Below are 17,198 nucleotides of genomic sequence, written 5' to 3' on the forward strand. Positions count from 1 at the left end.
TATGTACAATGCAGTACATGAACAACAAAAAGACAAAACAAAACACGGTACAAAAACAATTGGAAAATAAAAGGTGGCCAAGCTCACGCCAAGTGCTGCTTCTTCTAAGAGGGAGGTCCCGCTTCAGGAACCTTCTCCGTACATAAACTAAATAAACTTGTTAATCCCCTACCCAAAAATTGCAAGTATCCCGGTTTACAAACACTTTCTCTAAAATGTTTTTGACAGAAATATCACTTTTTTTCCAACTAAACTATAATTTGTTATAATAACAGCTGCCATGTATTTGGCAAAGACAATTAGTTTTTGTTGGCTTTAATAAATACAGTACCGTCATTTTGATCCCATGAAAAAAAAAATAATAAATTACAGTCAGTGCTGCAGCAGGAACTTATGCTTTGACACCTCATGGTTCTGAATCTGTGGATGTTCCCTTTAAAACAACAGATCATTTCTTAAACCACAGTCACTCTCTTGTGCATGGTCTGCAGATTGTTTCTCTTTCCCAAAGGACAGCAGGATATTCGATCAATGAAGACTGTAAGCATTTTAATCAAATAACCTCTGAATATTTCCAGTAGCTATTTAGGGGATAAAACAGCTGTTGTGTACTTTGTTTTATTAACAGGCAAATGAGATGATGTAGCTCGTGTCCTTGAGGACTTGAGGCACTTGTTTAAAAATGTCTAGAAAAACACAGAAACAAACCAAGAAATGGAAAGAGTCTGTTGTGGCGAGGGCCAATTTTTCTTTCCAATGGCATTTACACACTGAACTCATTAAAACAATAATTGAGATGTTTAGGCCTTACAGGGACATAAACTGAGTTCTCATTAGTGACTAATAATGTAGAACGCTATACATAAATAAACTTAATAAGGCACTAAGAAAATGCCAAGGTGCATTAATATTCAATAAAGCAAAAACACAAAAATAGGGAGAATATGCAAGCAAAGTAGTACTAAGCAAAGTAGTACTAGAGTAATTAGAGCAAAGTGTCTGAATGTTTTGGGGACTGTTATCTTAGAAGCATAGTGGGTTCACGCTCCATTCAAAACATGCATTGGGGACTGTTCTTTACCTTAAATAACTGCCCTTTAGACCAGTTATTTTCAACTCCTGTCCTTGGGGACCCCTGTGTCTTCTAATTTTCTTTCCAGCTGAGCTCTCAATTACTTAACTAAACACTTAATGGAACTAATAAGTAGCTTAATTGGACCTTTAATTGTTCTTAGCTCATAAATAGTAGCAGATTTCAAGTTATTTATAACATTTTAGGTTAAGTTGAAATCTCCAACTGTTTAGGCCTAATTAAGCTAACTATTAGTTCAATTAGGTTCAGTTAAGTAATTGAGAGGTCAGTTGGATTAAAAACCAGAAGACACAGGGGTCCCCAATGATCGGGGTTGAAAACCACTTCTTTAGACAGTCCCTTAGACCCAAGTTATTGCTCAAATAAGATAATTAAAAAAAAGTCTTAGTAATGTCTAGCCACTCACAAGCATCCAGCAATATTTTTAGTTTCAAAATCACAAACACAATTAAAGAGGTAGTTGAGTTTATTTTTAATAAAACTTCCTTTGTATTCACTAGTCTGATTATTTTGCTCAAGGTTGGTTCTACATGACTTGAATTCAAAACAGGGTATTTTATTATTTAAATTTAAACTAGTCCAAACACAAATATACATTGCACACTACATCTTTCTCACTCTGTGTCTTCGGTGCTTCTGCACCCTTGGTGCCTGAGTGCTTCAATATACAGGTCTACACCGTCTGGTGTTTAAATAATGCCCTTTTGGCCATACAGACATCAAACATGACTAAATTCCACGCTTGCATGTTCTGCACAACGTCCACTGCTGGTGGGAGCCCCTGGCCAGGCAGCAGGCTCAAGCCCTTGCTGTGGCCCCAGCTGAGTCGATAACGCCGGCCCCGGAGCTGACCCTGCCTGCACTGTTGGTCACCCCAGATGTTGCAGAATCGGATATCAGCATTGCTGAAGAGGACCATAATGCAATTTTGATCATGGCCTCATGGGAACGTGGCTGCTTCCTTCAGAAGCAGCTCCTATCTCCCCTGACCATACCTTTGGACCAGAGGTAGAGGAATTGCTGTAGCGTCTCACTGAGAACACAGGGTGTCTCAGCAGGGAGCCTCAGTGCTACCCTCCTGTACTCTGGTACGGGAGAGAATGAGATGCTGGCATCTGCCGTACTTTCAGGGTGACTCAGACTGTTCTGATCCCCACTGCCCCGCATGATGATCTGAGTCACCGCCTTCAGGCTTCCATGGCAGCTAATAGCCGGGCCTACCCGCAACGATGGGAGGGAACTAGACGTGGAATTCCAACAAAGCAGCAATCTTAGAGGTAATCCCAATGGCATCCCAGGCAGCCCCCACTTGGGTGCTCACCACCATACACAAAGGTTATGCACAGTCTGTCGGTCTGGGCAATTTACAACAGTGGACTGAAAGGACGCGTATTTCCACATCCCTATTCGTTCAGCGTACAGGAAGTATCTTCGCTTTGCTTTTCAAGGGAGCGTCTTCAAGTTTTCCGTGCTGCAATTCGACCTCTCCTTAGCCCCCCGCACATTTTCAAAGTGCATTGATGCCATCCTTGCTCCCTTGCGGCTGTAGGGATTAGGGTGACGAACTGCCTGGGCGACTGGTTGATCTGTTCCCAGTTGCATGAAGAAGCAGTGCCCCACACAGCGATTGTGATGAAGCATCTGTTGGGGCTGGGTCACACCCTCAAAGATGCCAAGAGCCAATTAATACCGGTGCAAAGTATTCCCTTACGATGTGAGCCTACCTGTCGGACGACAGAGTAGCTGCCATTCGCAACTGTCTGGCCAGTTTCAATAAGGGTTTACGGTACAATTAGTGTTGTGTCACGGCTATTGGGTCTGATGGCCGCAGCTTCATCAAAATTTGATTGATTGATCCAACTGGGATTGCTCCACATGTACCCGATCCAAGCGTGGCTCAGTGTCTTTTGACTACACCCCAAGCACGACAGACACCATCGGTTGACTGTGTCTCGTCTATGCTGGATGCCCTACGCTGGTGGAGGCAAGCCTCTCATCTGAGCAAAGGTGTAAGTATGGAGTGATATACAACCATCAAGTGGTGATGACAGACGCATCCAACCTGGGTTGGGGTGCGGTCTGGGCAGGCAGAGGAGTCAGCGGGTCTTGGGCAGACCACTGGACATAAATACGCTGGAGCTCTGAGCAGTGCACTAGCCAATGAATGGCCCAAAGAGCTTTTGTGCACTTTCCCGCCAATACCGCTGCTCCCTGCCTTCCTCGAGGTCAGGAGAGAAAAAGCGACAGTTCTCCTGGTGGCCCCCAGATGGCCCAAGAGAAACTGTTTTTTGAACTTTTGTCAGCTGCTGCAGGGCCAGCCCTGGGAGATCCCACTGCACAAGGATCTCCTCAGTCAGGCGCAAGGCACCCTCTGGCACCCTCTGGCACCCAGAATCGGGCAGCTGTAGGTCTTGCCCCTAAACGGGACGATCTGTCAACCTTAAGCCTCTCAGATGCGGTTGTTAGTTCACTGCAGAACGATATGGCTTCTTCCATAAGCGCACTATATGCTTACAAGTGTAGGTATTTTCAAAAGTGGTGTTTGGCCAGAGGTCATGACCCCATCTATTGCCCCATAGCAATTATTTTACAGAGCAATTATTTTACAGTTTCTGCAAGATTTGCTAGAGGTGGGCAGGCCCCCTCTATGCTGAAAGTGTACCTGGCAGCTATATCTATATACTCCATAGAGTTGAAATATCTGTCTATGAAGACAGCCTTTTTATTGGCCATCACCTTCGCTAACCGGGTCAGTGAGCTACAGACTGTGCACAGTTCCTGTATGCGCGTGTGGAATAATGGAAACATGCTGACATTGCTCACAAACCCTGCATTCCTACCTAAGGTGTTTACAGCTTTCTATTTGAACCAATCAGTGGAGTCTTATAAATAGGGGTGCAAGTCCCATTCATCATTTAACCTTTTAGTTTGGTATGGTACAAAATTGTCTAAACTAACCAATCCACTCAGTCCATTTTTGGATCTGATGATAGCTACATCACACTGAGATGGCACCAGTTTCAGTTCTGTTTTAAACACTTGAAACTGAAATTTCAGATATTACTTTCAAAAGAACACAACAATCAACAAAGAGATGCTTGGAAGTCAATTTTCCTTTGAGTGGCTTGGTATTAGTTTATTTATGTAAAGCCTTGGGGTGTTTGGAGGCAATGTTTATTAAGGTAAATGGCTCAGCTGAGATTGTTTTTGTTTGTTTTTTCTTCTGCCAAGAGACTTAATGATGTGATAACATTATGTGGATCTTAACGATTCATTTAAGAAATGAAACAAAAAGGTAGACCTGACATCTCCACCATAAGCCATCAAAATAAGTGATTTTAACATGTTAGAAATCTCAAGATGTGTACTTCATATTTAAAAATATGATTTTTTACAGTTTTTTTTTTTTTTAATTTTATCAGCAATCTCTGTCTATCAAAAAAAAAGTGTTCTAAAAAAATCACAAATCCTCCCCACAAATTCCACAACACAGAGCTAAGCCCAATTGTATACATCAGTCTTGAACAATGTAGTGTTTGTTTTTGAGTGCCAAAAATAGTGTATGACATCCACATTGTATGCACACTATTCACCCCCAGAAACTCAATCCAGACATAGTATTTAATCAATTCTCATTTCAACTTTACTGTGAAGATGTACAAGTGCTGATGCTGAAGTTGGGTAAGTACGGTATGTAGCAGACACTGTAAAAGTTTTTTTTTTTTTTTTTGTGTGTGTGTTTTGTTTATTTAATCCAACTACATGTATTAAACACTCTTTTGTGCTAAATTAAGAAATACTAAAAGAAATAAACAGTCAAAAAAGTTGCTTATCTTGTCACTGCAAGTACAATGGACATTTCCACTCCTGCAGTAGTTTACAGAGTGTGTACCTCTGCTTGGATAGTCTTATCAATTTTAATTTGTGACCAAAAGGGAAATATGAGATAACTTTGCCCTCCTCTTTAGATTCACACCCAAGCATGTGGATACATTTAGCTTATAGGCTACTCATGATAATACAAATTAGTGGTATAATGCAAAATGTGTTGCTGGTCCCTTGAAATTCATATTAATGAGAATTGACCACCCTCCTGTAAGTACCATAACTTGTCAATGCAGCGCCATGATCTATTTTAGGCCAAGTTTATTATTATTATTATTATTATTATTATTATTATTATTATTATTATTATTATTATTATTATAAGCAGCAGCTAAAGTATTTTTTCAAAGTAATATTTTATTCACATTGTATACCAATGTGTGCAAAGCAGCAGCATGATTTATTTTGTGTTACCGGTAGCCTACAGGCTAAAGTAAAAAGAAAGTGCGCTAGGTATTAATTTGATTTTACTACTGTACTGTATACTGTATAGTCGTACTGTACAGATTTATAATTTTACATAATGTAATGTGTATCCTACCCAAAACACATTAGAGTTATTTCAGCATTTCTTGATTTATACATTTGAAATACAGTGAGCACTATAACTGTTTGTGTGATGGGAAGGCTGAGTGGTGATGTCCCCAGACCAGAAAGCTGACATTTACTTGTGGGGTTGAAAGCGCTGCTGCACATGTATTTATAACAAAAACAGTTCACAAACAACAATCCCCCTCATCCAGCACCAGTAGCAATTGCTTTGTTTTTCATTTAACTTTGGTTTTAGATTTTTCTCCCTACTCACTCTCGTTCCTCTTCTTAGTCACCCTATCCCGAGCAGCACATGCTGCGGGTTATTATCTGCGGTACAAAACCCAATTTTCTGCCACTACACTAAGTGCTCAGTCAAAGCATGCACTACAAAAGCACTATCTGAATGTATGTTAAGTGTCTCTACTGGAAACTCGGTCATGGCTGTCAAGACTGCTATTACTTCAGCTTTCTGTGCTGAATAACCTGGCAGGCACTTCACACTTACCTCCTTTTCCTCTGCTGGGACCTAGAAGGCACATCCTGCCCAATACCGAACCTTACCCTTGACCCATCTACATCCCCATCTTGCTGTGGTGTTTGGAGAGACAAACGGATGGAGAGTATTTCACAGTTATTGGTTTACCCTGTAATTCAGTACCCCACCTTCCCCACCTTTAGGGGGATACCCCTTTAACTTGACTCCTTAAGGGTAAGCTCATGGGGGTATGTGGTGTGTGTAGTTCTATGTATATTGAAGCCTACTATGTGTTTAGTTGCCATAATTGCCCAATGGAGACCCAATAGATTCTTACTACAGGTATCAAACCCCTTTTCCACCAGTGTCTGCACATGGTAGAAAAACCCTACTGGTCGTGTCTGGCCATGCACGTCTTGCAGTGACACTGCCAAGAGAGCCCTCTCAGTGGCTGTTAGTTGTATTGCAAGCCATTTTTCTCTGTTTGAATTTCGTAAGGCAGAAGCACTAATTAAAGCTTTCTAATGCCTCAAATGCAATTTGGTCACTGGGTTCCCACTCCAGTTCCTGTCTTACCTCTCTTGCTCTTCAGATGTTCATATAGGGGTGAGCATGTTCTGCATATCCCTCTATAAATACCTACAAAACCCAACTAAGCCCAAGAATGAGCACAATGCTGTTACAGTATGTGGTCATGGTAAGGTCTGTATTACTTTTACTTTGTCCAAGTCAGTGGTTCTAACACCCTCACTAACCCGTACCCCCAGAAGCATTACCTCTGGCTGTGAGCAACTGTGCCGCCTTAGGATTTAGTTTTAATCCAGATGTCTCCAACCGCTTCAATACTTCATCTAGCAATACTATGTGTACCTCCATAGTTTCAGTTTGCAACAATATATCATTTACATACTCATCTACATACTTTATATTGCCTACATAACAAAGTGCATATAGGCAACCGAAGCTGCGTTTATATACAGACATATTATAATCTATATGACATGAATAAACATTGAACAGAATAGGATTAATTTACAATCGTTTACAAAGTAAAATGTGTGTCTATACAGTTATATAATGTACATACAAAACTGTACAACTGAAACGATACTAAACAAGTGTGTGTGTGTGTGTGTGTGTGTGTATATATATATATATATATATATATATATATTATATATATAATAATGTAATATAACGCGCTTCCAACGGTTATGTAAAGCGCATTGCCTACATAACAAAGCGCCTACATTGCATTACCATACAGCTTGGTATGGAAACAGTATCCTGGGAGACAGTCAGCATGGTTTTAGGGAAGGAAGATTGTGTCTAACTAACCTGCTTAATTTTTTTTGAGGATGCAACATCGACAATAGATAATTGCAAAGCATATGTGAAGTAGTTTTTTTTAAAGTAGTGAATAGTTGTTTCTTGATGAAAGAAATGCACAGTCCTTTTTTCAGATATTAGTTTGGTTTATTCCATATACACAGGTTTAATTCTGGAAACAAAACAGTACAGATCACTCTTTCACATACAAACTGTGCAACACTTAAGTTAAAAAACAAAATATAACAGAAGAAAATAATATAATGCAATACTGTAGGTTTTATCCTCCAGATCTTCTCGATCGACAAGTCTCCAATACTAATCTGAATGAAAGAGAAATGTGTGTTGAGCTGAGTGCATCTTGATTAAGTGTCCACTGATCTCAGCCCCTCTCCTTCCTTCTCTTTCTGGGTTCAATAACCCCGGACACCCTGTGGAGAGTCTCATGTAAGTGTCGTAAAGAAAACCAGTCCTGCCTCACGTTGTCTAAGATAGTGTTATCTTGATGTGGCCCTTTGATCTTTGTGCTTAACCTGTGTTATCTCTTGAGCGCATCGGTTCCTGCAGCAGTGTGCGTTTGTGTTTATTCCAGCAGTCAGCCGGTCACCGTAAGTGCAATGAAATGAAATCTTGCAATCTCGCATTTACCAGTTACTATACCTCCTCTGATAATCTCCTTTTAAAACTAGCAGAGTGTACAAACCTGTAAACAAGTGTATCTTATATTGCATTCAAACTTTTTTTTCATGTTATCCAACATACACCACTTTTAGAAATAAAGATGGGGGGTCCCTACCACGACAGTCTCCCACGAGGTACCCTGACCCACCTGCTGTCCTCTTCACTGGGTATGAACTCCATACACACCCAAGTCTAAACTATCACGCTATGGTCATTAAAATATGTGTATTTATCATGCGTTGTAGTTATGTGCCCCCTTAGTTTCAAGCTACAAAATTAATAAAATAAACCTTTATAAGAACATAAGAACATAAGAAAGTTTACAAACGAGAGGAGGACATTCGGCCCATCTTGCTTGTTTGGTTGTTAGTAGCTTATTGATTCCAGAATCTCATCAAGCATCTTCTTGAAGGATCCCAGGGTGTCAGCTTCAACAACATTACTGGGGAGTTGATTCCAGACCCTCACGATTCTCTGTGTAAAAATGTGCCTCCTATTTTCTGTTCTGAATGCCCCTTTGTCTAATCTCCATTTGTGACCCCTGGTCCTTGTTTCTTTTTTCAGGTCGAAAAAGTCCCTTGGGTCGACATTGTCAATACCTTTTAGAATTTCGAATGCTTGAATTAGGTCGCCGTGTAGTCTTCTTTGTTCAAGACTGAACAGATTCAATTATTTTAGCCTGTCTGCATATGACATGCCTTTTAAGCCCGGAATAATTCTGGTCGCTGTTCTTTGCACTCTTTCTAGAGCAGCACTATCTTTTTTATAGCGAGGCGACCAGAACTGAACACAATATTCAAGATGATGTCTTACTAGTGCATTGTACAGTTTTAACATTACTTCCCTTGATTTAAATTCAATACTCTTCACAATGTATCTGAGCATCTTGTTAGCCTTTTTATAGCTTCCCCACATTGTCTAGATGAAGACATTTCTGAGTCAATAAAAACTCCTAGGTCTTTTTCATAGATTCCTTCTCCAATTTCAGTATCTCCCATATGATATTTATAATGTACATTTTTATTTCCTGCGTGCAGTACCTTACACTTTTCTCTATTAAATGTCATTTGCCATGTGTCTGCCCAGTTCTGAATCTTGTCTAGATCATTTTGAATGACCTTTGCTACTGCAACAGTGTTTGGCACTCCTCCTATTTTTGTGTCATCTGCAAATTTAACAAATTTGCTTACTATACCAGAATCTAAATCATTAATGTAGATTAGGAATAGCAGAGGACCTAATACTGATCCCTGTGGTACACCACTGGTTACCACACTCCATTCTGAGGTTTTTCCTCTAATCAGTACTTTCTGTTTTCTACATGTTATCCACTCCTTAATCCATCTGGCTGCTTCAGATAATATTAAACCCAAATTGTCTTTTAACAAACTCAATCTAAAACCAACCAGTTAATCGTATTATTTCTTAAAGTGCATGTTTCCCCAAGAATATGACATGGTTTAGGGAGTGGTTAACATGTATAAAACAGAAAGTACTGATTAGAAGAGAAACCTCAAAATGTGCTTTTCAAAATATGCAGTGCATCTACCACCTTGTCCATCTTTGCTGCATCAGAATCTTGTTTGGTAAAACTTGAAGTCATTCCAAACAGTAAGTTCTGCTTCTTCAGCGATCCATTTGCAATGTGTTTTTGGGTAAAAATTAATTTCTTAGAAAAACGAGTGCAAACCAGTGCAGACAGACAGCCAGGCACCGTGAGTTGTCAAGACTGATCGATGGGCTATCAGAGACTCATTGAAACAATAGAAATGTCAATAGACAGCTCACTTGAAGAATGCAGACTGATATAATGAAACTTCAATACGACTGCAAGTCTTGACTGATAAACACAAATAATACAGCAACATTTAATAGTAGAAGGACCAGAGATATACTCATACCTAGAAGCCCTGTCTTTCTGACTGATTTCAAAACACTACATATAGTATAGCAAAAGGAGAATAAGTCGGATGTAATTCGTTTTTTTTTGTTGTTTTTTTTGAGTCACATAAACATCTGAACAAACTGATTCACATTTTGGTGTAATTATTAAATTTTATTTATTGTTTAATTATCACACGCACGTGGTAATTATTACAAATTAGTGCCAGGTGCAGGGTTTAAAAAGGATGCAGTCAGTCTACTCTGGGCTGCTGTGTGAAGAGCCCGTCGTTGTGTCGTAGTACTCAAAGGTACTGTGTGAAGCCTTTGTGTATATTTGGGAAACTGTGCGTGTTTGTTTTGTTTTTCAGACGGTACACAGCCTAGCTGTCCGGTCATTAGTTTATTTTTCAGGTTTGTGTTTAGTCAGTGCTCGAATAGGTGTTTATTTCTGTTTAATTCCTTGTTTATTAAAAATTAGCTTGTTAGTGCTTTAAAACCACTTTGCCGTGTTTGGGCTGTATTTTAAAAGGGCAAAACAAACCCAGTCATCCAGGCTCATTTACAACATTTATATTCCAAATCAAAACAAGAAAATGTAAATAAATAAACATCTGAAAAGACATCAGTTTACAACATACCTATTTATAAAACTGAAGCGATAGCAATACATTTTTAACTTTCAACAGCAATCCCTTTATTACCAGACAAGCACAAGCAACTGAACAACATAGATAAATAAACTTGGTAAAAAAAAAAAAAAAACATTTTACAGAAGCACACAGCACAAGAGGTTATAAAAAAAGGTCTAATTTATTTAAATTTTTTTCGACAAAAGGGTATTCCTTTACCTTGAAGGCTGTTCACAGTCAACACGGAATAATGTACTTCTCCATGGCACCTTTCTGCACAGGTCACAACTGTCTGAAGTTTTATTTTTATTGCACTTGCCAACCTGGCATTGGTGTCTCTTGCGGCTCTCAACCGGGTTGCCAGCTTCAGCTGTGGGTACACGCTTGGCAGTCACACTCTGTTCCAAATGCGAAGTTCCTGTGAAATATATTATCCCCTTGGTAAATTATTCTCCTTGCATTCTTTGTAAAGTACCCAGGAGTTAATGACTGCTAGGTCCAATACATTGTAAAACATCTAACAGGCCACAGTTGAGAGCCAGCTTTCATGTAATACTTCTGTGCCATCTGATCCAAAACATCAACTCCATATTTTGTTGCCTTTTAAAACTCCACGGTCTCTGGTATTTATTTTCAATAGTCCCGATGCTAATTGACGGACCAAAGCAGTGCAGCTGGCAAGCAGGCGCCAGCCTTTCAAAAGGCTGATTGAACAACAATAGACTGTCACTTATTCACTAAGGCAGAGAGTAGAGACTAATCTGATTACAGCTAAACATATAGCGGACTGGTAAATAAAAATAATAAAATAGAATATCGTTCTGTATAATCAAAATACAATTGTTTTCTGTGTGGTCGTCAATGTGACTGCTCCTGGGGCTTTTAGGTATAATTTAATATCTTAACTTATTTCTGCACTCCTGCGTTTCATGTTTTGTAAGAATATTTAATACATACGGACATAAAGGTACATGAACGCATAGCCCCATATGTGTTACACGACTGGAGAAAATTACATTTTAAAACCAAAAACTGCCAAAATGATTGCCACGGGGCTTCTAATATTAATTGTTACAATATGTTCTATGTGTAATCAATCAATTTAACCGCTCCTGGTCGGAATAGGTATGACAGTATTCTATCTCGTTAATTTTTGGAGCTATATGTAATTAGTACATATATTTAGGAAAAGTCAGGAAACCACAGCTCCTTATCTTAAACACACGAACAGCAATTTAAATTGAAATTACAAAAACTCTCAAAATCACCGCCTTGGTCGTTCTAGTGTTAAATGTGTAAAACTCTAAATGCATAACATGTTAAATGAAATTGCATAATGCCAATTAAGTTTTTTTTCAGTGCATCTGTTTGAACATGATACTTTTTTTAACGAACAAGTAGTCAAAAATAAACCACTTTATCTAATATACAAAAGGCAAAAATGATTAACATTAATCTTACTACATGATTAATACATTAGGTTGGCTGTGCTGACAAGGATGACAGAAAATATTTAGCTTACACTGTTCATTTGCAAATACAGAAGCTGTGACACTATCACTATGTTTATTATATTTAAATACCTATTAATTTGATTAATGCAAACTTTTGTATGATTCTTAACAGCTGCTGCTAAAGCTGTGTTACATTAAAGTTAAGTCCTAGAAGAGGATAATTAGCAACTAGCTAATTGTTAAAAGAAAAGTGTCTTGTCTGGTCCAGGCATTGAAGTAGAGTTTTACATTGCAGTAGGGTGGTGCTAAGATACCACTTTCTTTTGGCTCAACAGTTCTGAGATGGTTACTTCACGCTAAAACACATAATAAGATGCATTTCAAATCACTGATATTTCTATAGTATTAAAGTAGCCAAGATGTAAGTTAACATGAGATAGATATTTACAGTAAGCAGCAAGTCAGCAGCTAACTAACAATTTTACAACAATATAATTAATTCAATGTATTCACTCTTAATTAAATTTGAACACAGGTTCATTTAATAGGGCAGTCGGGAACAAATGGGACGTAAGTCAATGAAGAAAGTACACACAGGCAATAAAAAGTCACAGAATGTTTATTTGAGACCAAAAGGTAGGAGGTTCAATCCAAGTAGGACAGTAATGTTTATATACAAAGCTCATTACTATGAACATTCAACAACAGCTTCTCAATAAATACAGCAATGTCCTGGATATTTAAAGCTGAATAAAGAAATACAACTAAAAGCAATCTATCAAACAGAAATAAAAATGCAAATTATGATAAGGAATAATCACTTAAATTTCAAGACATCAGAATAGCAAATAAAACAGAATTTCTACCAATTATACCAGAAACACAAATGTGAAAACTTCAAACTTTGCCAATGCCTTTAAAATACATGTAACTATACCATTATAGCATGCAAGAAGCAATACTGTGGAAGTGAAACACAACATAAACCTTCCTTTAAAATGTTATTTGACATACATTAGTTGCTTAAACGATTTCCACTATCTTATTAGAAATGAACTGTTTAGTACTGATCCGTACATTCTACTTGGAGTGCGGTGAGCCAAGGAGTCCCCAGCCAACCTAATTGACCCCACCTGGGTAGCGCTTGGCCAATTGTGCGCCGCCCCCTGGGAACTCCTGGCCATGATCGTCAGTGACATAGCTGGATCTGAACTGGCGATCTCCAAGCTTAGGGTGCACCTGCACTCTGGGCGGAGTGCCTTTACTAGATGTGCCATTCAGGAGAATTAATTTGTGTTACATTTTGAGAAATTATTATACTATTACTATAATGGATTTCGTTGTCTTACAATTTGTAGTGAATTTAGAGCTCTGTTTAACATAAAACCACATAAACATAATTATTTTAGGACAGATGTGTAGCAGACCAAAAATTCTATGAATATATAAATATATTTTGCGACTGATGTTTACTGGGATAACTTATATTGATTTCAAAACTGCTGTATTGATAATATGCACACCAGATTGAGGCATATAGTCACAGTTACAAGTCATAAACACGCATTCAACATTTTTCACTATATATTTTAAAATATTTAATTTAGAATAAATGAATAATATTTTGGCAGTGACTGCACTGCCACGTACATTAGACTACGACAGAAGTGCATCGGTTCAGCATATGGTACTATAGATTCTGTAGTTTAGTATAGTTACCCTGAAAAAAACAAATGTGGTGATGGGAGCGAGTGCAAATGGTCCTGTGCAGGGTTGAGGCCTGGAGCTGTTACTTGTTTTTTTTTTTAATTTTGAAATGTTCGGTATTGATTGACCAGAATTAACATTGTACATTGTCTAATACATTGGTATGAGGGATTCAATAACATTGTATTGAGCTTGTTTATCACTGCTAAAAAACAAAACAAAACAAAAAAAATTTGTAAAAATAGGATGTCCCGTTCCCTTAGCTGCACAAATATTGTCTGTTTTTTGTTTTTTCTGTTTTAAATTTTCATTTCTGTTTTACCGAAAACTGATTGGATGTCAAAAACAGTTGAAAGTTGATTAAAAAAAAAAGAAACGATCATAACTGACTTACATCCCTATTTGAGAATGAATAGAAAATAAATATAACTGATTTTTTGTAACTTGTATATTATTTAAAAAACAGTATATAATACAGTTACTTATAGGACAGCGAACGTCTGTGTATGGTTTATAGCAGTTTTCAACCTTGTGGTTGCCATCCTATAACCTTGTATTACATGGAATGAACTATCAATGACACCTTAACATGAAGTGTTGCGGAGTAGTCTTATAACAAATGTCAATTTATAATGTCTTTCACTGTTAGTGCAAAAGTATAATCTGCTGCTTTTTTTTGGTTTATTATTGTTATCAGAAACTTTTTTTTTTCACCATCTAATGTCAAGTGTAAATGTAAATCTATTAATTTCAGCTCATATAATTACAATTAAAATGTATTATCTTAAACAACATATTTATTGTATTTTCAAACTGTCTGACTACTCGTTTTAGTATTATGGTCTACCTGGGGAACATGTATCTCTTTCTCAGCTACCACTTAAATGGATGTATAATACCTTAAAAGTTTTATAAATGTAGCAAGCCCCTGTAATTTTAGCAGTAAATAGCTCATGCAAGTGATGTACATCTCAAATTCAAACCCTCAAAAAGGCTTCTGGTGCGAGCTATTGGAAGTGAGAAAGCTTTAATGTCTGGGGAAAGACCAAAGACAGGACATATCCACCAAAGGACACAGAAAAAAAGCATTTCTAAATGAAATCATACATTTGCTCTGCTAGCCACTCTAGTATAAAAATGCTTAATACAAGATGTATGGAAATGACCTCCAAGTAACTGTAAGATAAATTCCTTTTTTTCCCATCTGTATTACATGCTGTATATACCAGTACTAATCCCAAACTACAATAGAAAAGGGTGAATTTCATACAAAAAATAGATCTTGGAAAGCTGAGTAAATAGCTATGCAAGTTGCTAAAATATATATTTGACCATTATTCTGTGATGATTACTTGTAATAATACATTTATATTGACTGCAAACTAATATATTGCCAAGACAGCAATCTCTTACAATGTCCTCTAAATGATGTGCAAAGTTTTCCCTCACAACATCAATGTTAAACAACATTCAATAATGACTTGCAAAAGCAGTGATGTATATAACTGATTTGCGTTAATTGTAAGGAACATGAAGTGCATCGTTTTGGACCAGGCAACTAAGTTAACTTATCTTGCTTGTTTTAAATGTTAAGGTACAATTCTGAAATATCAACACAAGCTTATTCAACTTATATATTGTAAAATTAAAGCACGGATCCTAGCACGGATTTTTCAGGTAACTTACTTCTACTCTCTCATCAAGATTCATAATAATTTACCAGCAACATAAAGTTGGGTACTGCCAAATGTATAGAAATAAAAACAAAGTAAATTGTACATTTATCTGGTAGTATTCAAACACCTACTTTTGACATAAAAATCAATGTAATTCATTAGTAAAATTAACAGTCGTTATACATTTCAAGAAAATCGGCAATGCGCCATAGTACAACTGCAGGCCTTGTCAGCTTACTCTCATATCACCAGGTGTTATTTCTTTGAATTAGATGACATTTTGTGATTTGCATTATTATATTTCAATAAGTAGGTATAATCTTACCCATTGCATTTTGCATTTTTACCCCAAATGTGGTAGAACTGATTACCAATAGACATTGCAAAGATAGAATTCTTCTCTTTCTCTCAAACATCTAGTTGTGAGTTTTGGGCAATAGTGGCGCAACCTTTTACGTACTCATTCGCATTTGTTTTGCCAGTGGGAACAGACTTTTACCCAGCACACATTAAGATACACAATGCTGTGCATCAGTCAATTCACATACCATGGTCTAAAGGGATAATAAATTAAAAATGCATTCCACCAAACATCTCTGAAGGTTAGATGACTAGAATGTAAACTATTCTCCTTTTTTTTTTGCATGTTACCAATTGTCACACAATTTAAAATGGCTAGTTATTGTGCTTGTTATGTATGCCAGGTTAAGGGTTGTAGGTTTGCCTCCACTATAGGGACGTAATGCAATGCATACTGGGTAATTGTGGGAATCACATACAGTATTTTCCTCCTTATTTAGCATATCTTGAACCATGAAGAAGATAGTTATCTCTAAAATAATAAAAACACAGAAGTTACATTCAAATAGAAGGTGTGTATTTTGCAATACAAAAATAATAGTTGCTTTAAAAATAGAGATCAGGCTTTTTAATTTCTAAAATATCACAAGATAAATGCAATAAAATAAAGTTAATTATTCGTTGAGCATCCCCATTTAGAGATTCATTAATTCACTTAAACAACATGCTTTTGTAAGTATTTTGTAATCTTACTTACTGACATGCATCGTAAATGATTAATAAATAAAAAAACAAACAGACTGATTTCAGATTGAGTTTGTAAACATTCTATGAAATGGCTGTCCCTGACCAGGCTAAAACAGACTTTGTAAAGGCGGCTGCAAAAGTGTAATATTAAATGAATGAAGGTCCCTGTGAGCTCCATGCCAGCCCTTTAATGGATGGCTAGAAATGGGACATAAATTCCTATGAATTCTTCATTGACTCGGCAGTGATTTATTATCAATGTCTGTAAAAAAAATGCAATATCTCGCAGAATTTGTAATAAATAACCAGAGGGTTCTTAGACAGGCTGTTATTGAGCCTTCTATGATGTTGTGATGATGTGCTTCTTGAGATTGCAACTGTGGGAATGCTTAGAATCCGTCACTCCCCATGTTCTTCATTGCATCTCAAAGCTGTAAAATGTTTAACACCACCCATGTAGCTGTCAGGTAGTCAGCTTTGAAATTATTTTGTAGAAGATTTTTTCTGATTGTGGCATGTAAGAGGAATGTAGTAGTGTAGCCAGAGGTAGATGTTGGAGCAGACAGACAGGAAGAAGTCAACAGACAAGATGTTGTAAATTAAAAGAAAGTCTTTATTATCAGGACTGCCAAAGTGCAGCTGCAGAATTCACATGAACATCCAATGATTGACAGGATCAAAACTGGATAACTGTGATACTGACACTAACAAAACAGAGAAATTGTATTTGCAATAACTGCTCCAGGAATACATAAGCTAGTATCCCCCTTATAACTGCAGTCATTTAATAACCTGCACTATCTT

This window comes from Polyodon spathula, chromosome 2 (assembly GCF_017654505.1).
Source record: "Polyodon spathula isolate WHYD16114869_AA chromosome 2, ASM1765450v1, whole genome shotgun sequence".
Lineage (NCBI taxonomy): Eukaryota > Metazoa > Chordata > Actinopteri > Acipenseriformes > Polyodontidae > Polyodon > Polyodon spathula.